Source organism: Coregonus lavaretus (genome assembly GCF_964263955.1).
Source record: "Coregonus lavaretus genome assembly, contig: HAP1_SCAFFOLD_2601, whole genome shotgun sequence".
NCBI classification, from domain to species: Eukaryota; Metazoa; Chordata; class Actinopteri; order Salmoniformes; family Salmonidae; genus Coregonus; species Coregonus lavaretus.
Genome location: NW_028160544.1, coordinates 55,810 through 71,326, shown reverse-complemented (window position 1 = coordinate 71,326; position 15,517 = coordinate 55,810). Strand labels below are relative to the sequence as shown.

At 42.0% G+C, this 15,517-nt stretch overlaps 1 long non-coding RNA gene across 2 annotated transcripts; it reads left to right on the top strand.

Annotated features, from left to right (window-relative positions):
- Positions 1–11,119: 11,119 nt before the first annotated feature.
- LOC311121688 lies at positions 11,120–14,444 on the top strand. 2 transcript variants are annotated; one of them, XR_014612318.1, is made up of 3 exons: positions 11,120–11,248; positions 11,634–11,693; positions 13,370–14,444. It is a non-coding gene; the product is annotated as an uncharacterized lncRNA (long non-coding RNA). The 2 variants fall into 2 exon arrangements; XR_014612319.1 differs by lacking the exon at positions 13,370–14,444 and adding an exon at positions 12,229–12,431.
- The last annotated feature ends 1,073 nt before the right edge of the window (positions 14,445–15,517 follow it).

Genomic DNA, 15,517 nt, shown 5'->3' with positions numbered 1-15,517 from the left:
CAAGCGCCGATCCTGAGTGAGACCATCCAATTCATTAGAGGACCACCTGAAGCTGACCTTTGAGATTGCTTTTATACAGCTTTTTTTATATTTGTACCTGTCTATAGGGCCTGTATCGTGGTTATTATAGACTAGTATCATCATTAGTCCTGTACCAGTGTATAGGGCCTGTATCGTGGTTATTATAGACTAGTATCATCATTAGTCCTGTACCGGTGTATAGGGCCTGTATTGTGGTTATTATAGACTAGCATCATCATTAGTCCTGTACCGGTGTATAGGGCCTGTATCGTGGTTATTATAGACTAGTATCATCATTAGTCCTGTACCGGTGTATAGGGCCTGTATCGTGGTTATTATAGACTAGTATCATCATTAGTCCTGTACCGGTGTATAGGGCCTGTATCGTGGTTATTATAGACTAGTATCATCATTAGTCCTGTACCGGTGTATAGGGCCTGTATCGTGGTTATTATTACATTTTAGTCATTTAGCAGACGCTCTTATCCAGAGCGACTTACAGTTAAGTTAGTGAATACAATTTTTTTTTTATACTGGCCCCCCGTGGGAAACGAACCCACAACCCTGGCGTTGCAAACGCCATGCTCTATCAACTGAGCCACATCCCTGCCGGCCATTCCCTCCCGTACCCTGGACGACGCTTGGCCAATTGTGCGCCGCCCATGAGTCTCCCGGTCGCGGCCGGCTGCGACAGAGCCTGGATTCGAACCAGGATCTAGTGGCACAGTTAGCACTGCGATGCAGTGCCTTAGACCACTGCGCCACTCAGGATTAATATAGGCTAGTGTACCAGGAATGGTGAGGATAACTATGTCATGGTTATTTAGGCTAGCTTACCGGGAATGGTTAGGCTATCTATATTGTGGTTATTTAGGCTAGCTTACCGGGAATGGTTAGGCTATCTATATTGTGGTTATTTAGGCTAGCTTACCGGGAATGGTTAGGCTAACTATAGCATGGTTATTATAGGCTAGCTTACCGGGAATGGTTAGGCTAACTATAGCATGGTTATTATAGGCTAGCTTACCGGAAAGGCAGCTATAACTCTGAGGTAGATGCAGACGTCTCGCTCATTCAACTTCCGCATCTAGTTCAACATGCACTCAAGGGCTCCCCCTAGTGGGTCCGTCCAGGTGCGCTATGTGGTCAGTTTTGCAAGGACGTCTCTGTGAGGGTCATGGCTAGCATTCTAGCTAACCATCCACTAGTGGATAAAAAAACTGTAGTTGTGGTGTTTTGAGTCAGGTGTAGGGAGACCACTAGTGGATTAATAGACTGTAGTTGTGGTGTTTTGAGTCAGGTGTAGGGAGACCACTAGTGGATTAATAAAATAACTGCAGGATGAAAACAAGCCAACCAGATGACCTTTTCAGTTTCACTGAGTAACCCAGTGTGAATCATGTGTGTCTGTGTGTGTGCGTGCGTGTATGTTTGCGTTTGAGTAAACTATGTTTCCATGTGTGTACTCTGTGTGTGTTAGGTTAAAGCTATGATAACTCACACACCTCTTCTTTCAAGTGTTCCGACTGAAAATGTGTTGATGATGATGACGACGATGCTGGTTTGCGTGGTGTTGCAATGGTGTGAGTGTGAAGCATTGCCATGGTAGCTCGTCTCTCTCTCTCTCTGTGATTCTCAGTGCAGAAGTCCGGAGTGACCCAGCTCAAGCTTGTGATGTCCTTTTCTATCTAAGGACAAGCCATGCTGAAACCAATGATGTGAGATACTGATCCTTCTCTCTCAGGGTGTTAGGGTACAGGAGGATCCCTCCAGCTGTAGGGAGGTTGGTTGACGTGGTAGCAGAGATCAACAACATCACCACAGACCACAAACTGACCTACTTTTATCCTATCCCAGGTATTCCTTAAAGAGGTGGGGTTTCAAGTGTCTCCGGAAGGTAGTGAGTGACTCCGCTGTCCTGGCGTCGTGAGGGAGCTTGTTCCACCATTGGGGTGCCAGAGCAGCGAACAGTTTTGACTGGGCTGAGCGGGAACTGTGCTTCCGCAGAGGTAGGGGGGCCAGCAGGCCAGAGGTGGATGAACGCAATGCCCTCGTTTGGGTGTAGGGACTGATCAGAGCCTGAAGGTAAGGAGATGCCGTTCCCCTCACAGCCCGTAGGCAAGCACCATGGTCTTGTAGCAGATGCGGGCTTCAACTGGAAGCCAGTGGAGTGTGCGGAGGAGCGGGTTGATAACCATTACTATAAATGCTAAAAATCCAATCTTACTCAAACATATATCACTTGTTGACCTATCTCTCTGTGCTGGTACAGATCTACTACTCTCACCATTCCTCCCCCTTGACCCATCTTCCTCTACTTTCTTCACTGCCTCAGCATATGACAACTTCTGCACTACTCTTACCCTGGAAACCTCAACCTGCCTCTCTCGCACAGGACATTTCTGATCCCCAGCCCCATGGGCACCCCTGCAATTAGCACATACGACTACTTTCCCCAATGCTCCACATTCCTTTGTCTCATGCCCTTCTGTACACTTCTCACACCTTGGAACCTCCCTCCTACACACTGCTGCCACATGACCATAAGTTTGACACCTGTAACAACGTAATGTATTCGGCACATAAGCTCGTACAGGATAACTTATACAGTGCCTTGCGAAAGTATTCATCCCCCTTGGCGTTTTTCCAAAAAATTGATTTTTATTTTGAGTTCATGTAATGGACATACACAAAATAGTCCAAATTGGGGAAGTTTAATGAAAAAAATAACTTGTTTCAAAACATTCTAAAAAATACAATACGGAAAAGTGGTGCGTGCATATGTATTCACCCCCTTTGCTATGAAGCCCCTAAATAAGATCTGGTGCAACCAATTACCTTCCGAAGTCACATAATTAGTTAAATAAAGTCCACCTGTGTGCAATCTAAGTGTCACATGATCTGTCACATGATCTCAGTATATATACACACCTGTTCTGAAAGGCCCCAGAGTCTGCAACACCACTAAGCAAGGGGCACCACCAAGCAAGCGGCACCATGAAGAGCAAGGAGCTCTCCAAACAGGTCAGGGACAAAGTTGTGGAGAAGTACAGATCAGGGTTGGGTTATAAAAATATATCCGAAACTTTGAACATCCCACGGAGCACCATTAAATCCATTATTAAAAAATGGAAAGAATATGGCACCACAACAAACCAAAACACACGAACCAGTGAATAGTTATGCACGCTTATTTTTTGTTTGTTTAACAATAAAAAATATTTTGCATCTTCAAAGTGGTAGGCATGTTGTGTAAATCAAATGATACAAACTCCCCAAAAATCCATTTTCATTCCAGGTTGTAAGGCAACAAAATAGGAAAAATGCCAAGGGGGTGAATTCTTTCGCAAGCCACTGTATATCCTAACTTCAGTTTGTCGGGCAAAGACTCAACTTCAAAACTCAAAAGAACAGACAATGACTCTTCTGTTTCCCCACTCTCGCCACCCTGTTTGCGTCGCACCAAACGATGAGCATCACAAACACCGGGAATCTTCCCATTCAGTTGGTCAACTTTTACATTTACTGCTACCCCAGTAATCACTCCTTTCAATGGTGCCCTTTTCTTGAGAGCGAAACAATTCACATTTCTTGCCCCCATTTGTTTAACTCAGAGCGCCTTCTCCCTCTGACCAGCAGAAACACAAACAATTATCACTAGACCACTTCTGATTACCCTCACCGATTCCACTGTACCCAAATCAGTTTTCACCCACCCTGAAACCACAAATGGATCAGCCAAAAGACAATGGTCCATTTTTTCCAAAAACTTTACTCCTACTGTCACAGACTCATCTTTATCCTGACCCTCGGTGCAAGCCTCGGCCTCCGAGTACTTCACCACACCTACCACCTCCAATACTTAATCCTCATTCACTTCCATTTCTCCTCCTGTCTTCAGCTCACTTTGCTTACATTTCCTACCATTCTTCTTTAACAAACCTTCTCCCTTTTTTCTGCCATTTTTAACCCACTCAAGCTTACAATCTTCTTCCCTCTCTCTCTTAGATCTCCTCTGCCTCTCTTTTTCCCTCCAATATACGTCTCCTTATGATAATACTGCACTTCTCCTGACATACATCTTGTTCTTGCTTTCTCAAGGGATGCCATTTACAAGGCTCTCCAACCGAATCTTTGTCTAAAGTTAATTCCACCGTACTCCTCGCACCAGGGGAGTCTGGCATCGCTGCCTCAACCATATAGAGTTACTTTGTTGTCACAGTGTTCAGATAAGGATTAGGGGGTTGCCGGGAGAGAATTCCAGTCTCAAGGCTCCAATTGATGCACTCCTAGACCAGAGCAATCAAACATATATTTAAATACCGCAGAATATGCAGACATTTCCTGGATAACATTTTACGTGATCTGTAAAAGTCGAGTAATGTCAAAATAACGTTCAACAACACCCCCTTTCACTAAGACTCCTGTTGTCTGCTATCATCTACTTTAACCTGACAGCCACTTGGAACAGATGAGCAAAGAGGGAGTATCTCAACAGGCCTTTCTCTAGTGAGGGGATGTCTGGGAATTACTGGTTCTGTTTTTTTCAATGCTTCTATAATGGCAACTGCTGTACACTACCAGCACAGATATGACAAAGAGCTATTTATGCAAGTCTTTGCAACTTGTGAATCAAACCTAATTCAAAAGTAATTCCCTGGTCAAAAACTAAACTAAGCTACAGCCAAATATACTGTACTTATAACTAACCCCCTTTTATCAATGTATATAACTTGTATACAATAAAATAAAGATGTAATTTCAAAATAACAGTAAACATAATGCTTTATAGCTACAATATAGCTAACGTTCGCTAGCTAATGACAAGCTCATCTCTGCTGCCTGGATGCTTTCATGTTTCTCTCGTCTGGGTTTCTGCTGTTAGCTAGCACATGGACAAGCAGTAGCCTACTGCAGTAGTCAGACTACACCAATTACCAACATTTAATTTTTACACTGCACAAATATTTGAGAACAGTCAACCCTCGAATGTTAGCTAACTAACGTTACTTGATTGTAACATTGACACTGTCTGTTTGCGGACTACATGTTAACTAACGTTTTGGGGGTTTTCTTCATGTTTTTCACACAAAGAATGAATAAATCATTTAATAACAATCAAGTTAGTAACAAATAAAAATGATAAAGTGAAAGTCTTAGAAAGATGCTCACCTGAACCACATGAAGCCAGAGAGACAGAGGATGAGAACCACAACTACAATTCCTATAGATGCATTATTCTGTACTTCTGTACAGTGAGGGAAAAAAGTATTTGATCCCCTGCTGATTTTATACGTTTTCCCACTGACAAAGACATGATCAGTCTATAATTTTAATGGTAGGTTTTTTTGAACAGTGAGAGACAGAATAACAACAAAAAAATCCAGAAAAACACGTCAAAAATTGTATAAATTGATTTGCATTTTAATGAGGGAAATAAGTATTTGACCCCTCTGCAAAACATTACTTAGTACTTGGTGGCAAAACCCTTGTTGGCAATAACAGAGGTCAGATGTTTCTTGTAGTTGACCACCAGGTTTGCACACATCTTAGGAGGGATTTTGTCCCACTCCTCTTTGCAGATCTTCTCCAAGTCATTAAGGTTTCGAGCCTGATGTTTGGCAACTCGAACCTTCAGCTCCCTCCACAGATTTTCTATGGGATTAAGGTCTGGAGACACTCCAGGACCCTAATGTGCTTCTTCTTGAGCCACTCCTTTGTTGCCTTGGCCGTGTGTTTTGGGTCATTGTCATGCTGGAATACCCATCCACAACCCATTTTCAATGCCCTGGCTGAGGGAAGGAGGTTCTCACCCAAGATTTGACGGTACATGGCCCCGTCCATCGTCCCTTTGATGCGGTGAAGTTGTCCTATCCCCTTAGCAGAAAAACACCCCCAAATCATAATGTTTCCACCTCCATGTTTGACGGTGGGGATGGTGTTCTTGGGGTCATAGGCAGCATTCCTCCTCCTCCAAACACGGCAAGTTGAGTTGATGCCAAAGAGCTCGAATTTGGTCTCATCTGACCACAACACTTTCACCCAGTTTTCCTCTGAATCATTCAGATGTTCATTGGCAAACTTCAGACGGGCCTGTATATGTGCTTTCTTGAGCAGGGGGACCTTGCGGGCGCTGCAGGATTTCAGTCCTTCACGGCGTAGTGTGTTACCAATTGTTTTCTTGGTGACTATGGTCCCAGCTGCCTTGAGATCATTGACAAGATCCTCCCGTGTAGTTTTGGGCTGATTCCTCACCATTCTCATGATCATTGCAACTCCACGAGGTGAGATCTTTCATGGAGCCCCAGGCTGGGGGAAATTGACAGGTCTTTTGTGTTTCTTCCATTTGCGAATAATCGCACCAACTGTTGTCACCTTCTCACCAAGCTGCTTGGCGATGGTCTTGTATCCCATTCCAGCCTTGTGTACGTCTACAATCTTGTCCCTGACATCCTTGGAGAGCTCTTTGGTCTTGGCCATGGTGGAGAGTTTGGAATCTGATTGATTGATTGCTTCTGTGGACAGGTGTCTTTTATACAGGTAACAAGCTGAGATTAGGAGCACTCCCTTTAAGAGTGTGCTCCTAATATCAGCTCGTTACCTGTATAAATGACACCTTGGAGCCAGAAATCTTTCTGATTTAGAAGGGGTCAAATACTTATTTCCCTCATTAAAATGTGGATTTGGACAGCCAGTTGAAGCAAAAAGTAAAGTCATTTATTGCGTTTTCGGTTGCAATTGATGAAAGCACGGACATTACAGATGTTGCACAACTGGCCATTTTTTCATCCGCGGAGTTGATGACACATTGACCGTCACCGAGGAGTTCGTGGAGTTGGTGCCGATGACAGATACAACGACAGCAGCTGATATTTTTACCGCACTCGTCGGCGCGCTGGACAGGGTCGGAGTGGAATGGTCCCGCGCTGTCAGCCTGGCTACAGATGGTGCGCCCTCAATGATCAGGAAAAAAGCAGGCGTTGTGACAAAGTTCAGAGAGAAAGTGCAATCTGCAAATGGAGGACATGATTTTTTGACTTTTCACTGTATTTTGCACCAGGAGGCTTTGTGTTGCAAGTCATTAAAGATGGATAACGTCATGAAGGTGGTCATCCAAACTGTTAATTTCATCCGATCCAGAAGCCTGAATCACCGTCAGTTTGACAGCCTTCTCAGAGAGAAAGACCACATCTATGGCCTGCCATACCACACTGAGGTAAGATGGTTAAGCCGAGGTGCTGTGCTGAGGCGTTTCTTTGATTTACAAGAAGAAATTGAACAGTTCAAGGAAGAAAAGGGCAAACCAGTGTTAGAATTTCATTCCGCAGAATGGATGCCGGACCTTGCATTTATGGTGGATGTTACAGAGCACCTGAATAACTTGAACAAACAGCTGCAAGGGCGCAACAAAGTTGTCACGCAGTATTATGACAGCATACGTTCTTTCAAGTTGAAGCTGTCATTGTGGGAGACGCAACTTGCCGGTGGTGATGCAGCTCACTTCCCCTGTCTGAAAAATGTGTGCGCGACCCAACATGTGGCAGACATGAAGCGGTTCAAAGATAAAATAACTGGACTGTTACGGGAGTTTGAGCAACGCTTTCAGATTTATGTTTATATGTTTTTATGTTGATGTGCTATTGTTTTTAATTGATTTTATTTTATTTGTATATTTAAACTATTCTTGACTCTGTGGTTCTTGCACTTGTTTGGGGAACAGGATTTCATTATTTTTATCTACATTTCTGCCTGAGAAATGACACCCTGATATAGTTCTGTGATCTGTGAAACAGTTCTGTTAATCACTGAGGCATTGTGTGTTTGTGTGTTCTTTTTCTTTAGAATTTTCAAATAAACTTGACGTGTTTTATGATTAATAGTGATGTTGTGCTTGTACTATTTTGGACACACTGTCCTCAGGCTCCAGCTTTATGTTGTATCTTGATCGTATTAAAACAAAGAAAACAATCTGAAGTTGTTGTTTTTAAGTTATATATACCATGATTTTTCCGGTCCGGCCCACTTGGGAATAGATTTTCCTCCATGTGGCCCCTGAGCTAAAATGAGTTTGACACCCCTGTTTTAGATGCAGCGAAACGATTCCCACGCTGAGAGCAGTGGTACGGTTTCTCTCCGGTGTGAATCCGCTGGTGAGCTATCAATTCCTTCTGCTTAGCAAAACTCTTCCCACAGTCAGAGCAGCAGTGGTGAGGTTTCTTCCCTTTACGTCTCTGCTGATGTTTCTTGAGGTGTTCTGATCTGGAGAGACTGTTCTCTGTCTTGTCAGCATCGTGATGTTGTTGAAGCTCACCAGATGATAAGCCCCTGCCACTGAGAGGGCAACGATTAAGGCTGTCCCCTATGAACCGAAGACATTGAATAGTTAGGTTTTGCAAACATTGGTCCATAAACAGATGGGTCATTCCACAAAATGAATGTCTTTTGCATCCCTTTGATATTCTTTCAGTAGAAATTGTGCACCAATATTCAATTTGAAATCTCTGTTATATTAAATAAAGTGCCCTTTAATACAGAACACATGGAGAATTCAATTAATACGATTTTTCATATGAATAAAGACTTGCTAATGTGACAATTCTGCATTTTGAAAAGTCCCTCCATCAAGCCTGTGTAACTTCTAGAAAGATTTTAACCCACCTAATACAATCATTTCTCCAAGTTTTACCATCATTGAGTACGGTTACAAGTGCAGAATAATACGATTAATTTAAATAGTCAATTGGTATAAGAATTTGATTTAAACCTTGACATGCTTTGAATGAAGAACAATTTTCCTAATAATCCTGTTTACATGGACTCATCTGAAATTGCCAATCAAAATAAACATTCTACCACAGCCACCATGTATTTTTTTTAAGCATATTTAATTCTGAGTTTGGACAAATAAAGTTTGTATGTGAAATCTATTTCGAAGCTGCATATTTTCAGTTTTTCCAAACTCTATGCACTCGATCAAATGAAGGAAGCTTGCGCGGCTTGTGCTAGCACATGCACAGATTAAATACACAGCTATAACTCTGATTAAAGCGTTTACATGTCCTAATAATTCTAAACATTGCTCAGAAAACCAGGTGTCTTTAAGGCGTATGCTTACTTCGGTTATGACCTCACGGCAATTAAGATAAGCAGAGTAAGGTGTTTACATGACTAATGCCATACTCGGCCTACTGCCATAATCAGTTGAATCGGAAATTATTATTAGTGTGCATGTAAAGCCCTAGTTATTTGGTTACTTTGAAAGTCATTTCTAAACATTATTTATTTCATGTGATTAGTTATTAATTTACGCCTGTCCCCTCATGTTAAGGTCAACCCTGTTACATGAACTGAACACTTGTTTTAAACTGATCCCAAAATTTTTTTGCAAAATGCTTTTTTATTTAGTTGAACATGTGCTCTTTATGACAGAATGTTAAAATGAAGTGAAATCTTTCTTCTTTTTTACCACGTTACACTTCTCAAAATTGGGTGGAATGACCAGATATTTTCATCAATATATAATGAATCAATGAATTGTTACAGAAGCAGACTGTAGTCTAATCCATACACCATGGTTCTTACTTAATGAAATCAAATCTCCATGTTCCTCTTCTCCTTCTCCTCTCTCAGTTCCACTCTGCCCCGGTGTTTTCCTGCAGTCGACCAGACACAGCAGTAAAGTACCGGGAGGCGGTCGACCTGGGGTCTCCGGGAGAGTGGAGGGGGACGGGCTAGATTTGTCCTGTTGGCGGCAAGAAGTATTCTACATAGATTAACACTAAACCAAATATTTTATTAATTCAGTCTAAACCTCTGATTTGGGTGTATCCCTCGAATATCTAATTTTTCCTGAAATGTTCAATTGTTCACTACAACCCACAAATCTAAGAGCATTGGATTGGTGGAGGCATGGGCTAGTTTCCACCATATTTCTTATACCAGTCATTTCCTTTCAAACAGCGACTAAGAGGCAAAGCGAGAGGGATAACTGGGCCCAAAATCTGGTTTATGCCTTATTTGATCGAACATAAATTTCGTAACGATTAGGTTGTTAGGAGTGTATTGGTAAAAGTAGGACACCTGACATCCTGGCAACTTTGAGGGGGAAAAAACACTTATCTGGGAGTAGTGCCTGGTCGTCACTAGTTACCACAAACAAAGGTATAAACCACGCCCATTACTACAATCAATTTTACTAAAATTAGATTATAACCATAACCTTAACCAAACTTCTAACTTCATGCCTAACACTAAATAAATACAAATACTATATATTCGTGGCTGTGGTAACTAGTGGAAACCCGATTATCTGCCCTCTCATCGGCTCATCTTGCCTCTTCCCCATTCCATTTTTGAAGACATTTATTTTCTTCGTTAGAGCGGCCACTTGAGTATCTGGTCAAATAATGGATAATGTGTTCGAAATCAGTGAAGGAATGTGAACACTTTGGGAGAAAGGAGAGATAATAAGGTCAGAGTCACAGATTCCTAAATATGATATAGTAGTAGGCTACTTTGTTGAAGGAAAAAAAATCCCAACAACCGTAATTTTTTGTGTGCAGCCGTTTAAACCGAACACAGGAATGTGGAGGATCAAATTTGATGAAAACTAGACCTAGACATTTTATACAATACAGCAGGCCTATACTGTTAAAACCAGACTTACCCGATCCATTGTGGGAGCTACTGTTTCTTTGTATGACATTAAATGTTGTAGGCTACAGTACAGTTAGACTACTTTGTTGTAGTGTTCAGATAATGACTAGGTAGTTGCCGAGAGAAAATGACATTCTCAAGGCTGCAACGGATGCGCCCCTAGACTAGAGCAATCAAACATCAAAACTGAATTAAGTTAGGACAAATAAACGTCTCATGTAGCCTAATCTTACTTCAGAAAGTTCCTGGATAACATTTTACGTGATCTATAAAAGTCGAGTAATGTCAAGAAAACGTTCAACAACACCCCCTTTCACTAAGAATCCTGTTGTCTGCTATCGTCTACTTTAACCTGACAACCATTTGGAACACATTCACAAAGAGAGAGTATCTCAACAGGCCTATTTCTCCTGAGGGGGTGTCTGGGAATGACTGGTTCCGGTAATTCGCTGCTGCTATAATGGCAGCTGCTGTACACTACCAGTACAGATAGGACAACGAGCTATTTATACAAGTCTTTACAACGGGTGCATCCGTTTATTAATAAGTAATTCTACGGTCAAAAATAAACGTAAGTCTTTCTTCTAAAATAAGCTACAGCCAAATATACTGTATGTATAACTAACCCCCTTCTGTCTATGTATATAACTTGTATACAATAAAATAACGTTGTTATTTCAAAATAACAGTAAACATAATGCTTTATAGCTACAATATAGCTAACGTTAGCTAGCTAATGACAAGCTCATCTCTGCTGCCTGGATGCTTTCACGTTTCTCTCGTCTGGATGTATTGCTGCTAGCTACCACATGGACAAGCAGTAGCCTACTGCAGTAGTAAGACTACACCAATTACCAATATTTTACTTTTACACTACACAAATATATGAGAACAGTCAGCCCTCGAATGCTAGCTAACTAACGTTAGCATTGACACTGTCTGTGTGCGGACTACAGGTTTGGAGGCCACTCTAAAGATGAACCCTCTATCCTGACACCTCTGGAGCAGTGCTGCAGGTAAAACATGGGTGCATGCAGTGACATGTAAATCTTGAGGGGGTCAAAATAAATAACAAAGTGGGATGCATGTCAGCAAAGCCACAACACTAAACAATACATTAATTGCACTATACCTGTGACAAACGGTGCCCACAAACTGTTAGGGCCTGCATAAAGCTGTCCCAACAGCAGAGTCCCAACACCTTACTACTGCTACACCTGGCTATCACGGAGCCTTGTCTGGCAGCGATAACAGTTCATTCAGCCTCATTTTCTGCCTTTAAAAAAAACAATGAAAGCTCTTACAATATTTGATAACATTTCCCAAAAACAGGTTATAGGCTACATGGGCACGCCAAGTCAGATCAGTAGGTGAAAATAGACCAAATTATTAGGGTGAGACACGTGCTACTAACAGCTTACTGCACAACATACACTTAGTATTACTTTCTTAGCTACAGCATACATATCTCCCTGGCATATTACATCATTTATGCAGCAGCATAGAATACATTTTTGGACTCGCCTTGTTGTGTTTTGCTCACTTGAACAGGAAGGTGGCGCGGCGGTCCTTCGTGGGATTTTGCAGTTCCGAGTTAACAGTTGTTTTGAGCGCGACACAAATCATGCTTAATTGACAGCATGGCCAATGTTGAATGTTTCTAATCTTAGACTTGGGACCACACAGCCACTCCACTGAATAGCAGGCTAGTGATTGCTTTGCAATGCTTGCAGTTAGCCACTGATTCCTTCCAACTTGTGTAATGTTTATGTCCAATGGCCGATGAGCACCGATACGTTGAATGTTTCTAATCTTAGACTTGGGACCACACAGCCACTCCACTGAATAGCAGGCTAGTGATTGCTTTGCAATGCTTGCAGTTAGCCACTGATTCCTTCCAACTTGTGTAATGTTTATGTCCAATGGCCGATGAGCACCGATACGTTTTATCTATAATTTCTCTTCATTATTTCTCTTTCTATGACAAGGATTAAGGAGGATTTGCCAGTAGATTGTCGACTTGATTCATGATGATGACTGCTAGCTAAGATTTTGAAAGTATGATGTTGACATGATCAGTCCAATCAAAGCCACTGTAGATATAACGTGTTTTGACGTCATTTTATCTGTGGCCAATGACCTTGAGCGTTCTTGGATGGGCACTTCTAATGTAACTCTATGGCAGCACCCAAGGGGCTTGAATTTGAGGTCTATGCTTAGACTTGGCGGTGATGTAGTGTCCCCATGAGTGACAGAACACTGAGCCAATCACGGCGCAACGCTCCGTATTTTCTGCACTGCCTTACTTAAGAAAACAAAAAAGAGACCATGTTAGTATGCAGCTTTATTAACTCAATTATATATTTTACATTGTTTGCAAACTGATATTTAACACGTATTAATGCCAAAATAACATGTAAAACAGGCTAGCCCCCCCCCCCCCAAAAAAAATTATATTTACGTTTATTTTTTGAGTGGGGGGTTAAAAATGTGGGGCTCAAAACAGGCTCTGCCCCACCTGCCCTGAATGACGGGTCACCACTGGGTGCATGATTAAGTTGTGTTATAATGAATATATATACTCATATGTATAGCAGCTAGAGGAAAGAACATGATAAATGTAAAATATAATTTATTCCTCTTCTTTCTCAACTTCCACTCCATTTCTCTCTCGCTCTCTTTCTCCCTCTAGGATTCATCGCTCCACCCTCCTGCGTGTCTACGTCTCCTCTCCCTGCTACAGTCTCTGTGACGTCATGAGGGATTCTCTTTTCCACGATCCTCTATTCTCCGTGGCCCCTCTCTGAGCTGCACCTCTCTGCCCTGGACCGTCGCCTAGCGACCGTGCTCAGAACTGTGAGCCGTTGCCAGGAAGGACAGTGTAGCCGCCATGGAGGGGGCGAGGATGATGTCACTCATTATATGACCTTCGTTACACCTGTGACACATGCAGGGTACACTCTTAGAAAAAAAGGGTTCTTCGGCAGTCCCCATAGGAGAACCCTTTTGGGTTATACATGGAACCCAAGAGGTTCTACCTGGAACCGAAAGGGGTTCTTCAAAGGTTTCTTCTATGGAGAAAGCCGAAGAACCCTTTAAGGTTCTAGATAGCACCATTTTTTTGAAAGAGTGTAGTGTTGCCACGCACACTTCACGACAACACTTCAACCGTCAAAAGAAATTGTCACGACGCATGACTATGTCGATTATGATTTGTGTGACTTCATTGCGTCGGCAATCCACAAGAGTGACACGATGACATTTGGAGTTCCTGGTATCATTTGTTTGGCTTCTAACTGTTAGAGAAGATAGCTGCATCCCAAATGTCAACCAACATTATATAGAGAGTAGGATGCCATTTCAGACAGACTATGTGTAGGTCTATTCTAGTCTGGTGAATGGACGTGATGTTTAAATCACTGTGCACATTTATTGTTAGGCCTCATTAAATAAAGCTGATTATATTGTGTTATTTAATACATGGAGCGTATGTAGTGTATTAAGATTATGACTATTCTAGGGGAACCTGGGGGGGGATGTTTATCTTAGTTCAAATATAACCATTTGTAGGGTGACGCCCCAGGGGAGACAGGTGATTGGACAGCAGAGGGAGCAACCCATATTTTTGCATTCTTTATAAGTATAGGCTGGAGGCAGAGGGGGTTAGAACAGACAGATTATCTTTGGACACTGTTCTCCAGCCCTGCAGGGTCTGTAAACTTATGCTGACATCTTGTGATATAAATAAAACTTATGATCAAGGTTCAGTATGAGCGGACTCCTTTGTTTGACAGCAATAATTACCAGCATCGACAAGAGACGACACGCACTTAGTGAAATCAAGCCCAGCATATACTTTGGTTTAAAAAGGGATAGTTTCACCCAAAATCATTCTCATGATAAATATTGCATTTTGCAAAAAATCTAAACAATTTCTATGTTAATTGCTAGATGTGTATGAAGGCCAGATTCAGACTTGATATTTGTAGACTTAACATGGACAAGTCAATAAAACATGGACATTAGGCAATACTTTGGGACTTAAGTCGATGTTAAGTTCTCAAGTCTGAATCATGTCTGACGTGAACAAAAGTGTGGGTTTATAGTCTTGTACATTAATGAAGTTACAGAAATTATTTGCCAGTTTGTTTTGCCATGACCCATCACACTCTACAACATTATGGGCAACAGTTTCCTCTTGCTAAAACACACACAGAGCTAAAAAACAACCAGCGCAATGACCAGTTTGGTATATTATCTTGTCCCCTTTCAGATATACAAAGCAAAGCTTTTAGCCACAGCTCAGTCTCAAGCCATGAGCCTGCAACCCATGTAGAAATGTTCCAAGCTCTATAGTATACTATATTAAACCCTATAGTAGACCCTATGGTATACTATATTAAACCTTACTGTAGACCCTATAGTAAAATACACTGCTCAAAAAAATAAAGGGAACACTTAAACAACACAATGTAACTCCAAGTCAATCACACTTCTGTGAAATCAAACTGTCCACTTAGGAAGCAACACTGATTGACAATACATTTCACATGCTGTTGTGCAAATGGAATAGACAACAGGTGGAAATTATAGGCAATTAGCAAGACACCCCCAATAAAGGACTGGTTTTGCAGGTGGTGACCACAGACCACTTCTCAGTTCCTATGCTTCCTGGCTGATGTTTTGGTCACGTTTGAATGCTGGCGGTGCTTTCACTCTAGTGGTAGCATGAGACGGAGTCTACAACCCACACAAGTGGCTCAGGTAGTGCAGCTCATCCAGGATGGCACATCAATGCGAGCTGTGGCAAGAAGGTTTGCTGTGTCTGTCAGCGTAGAGG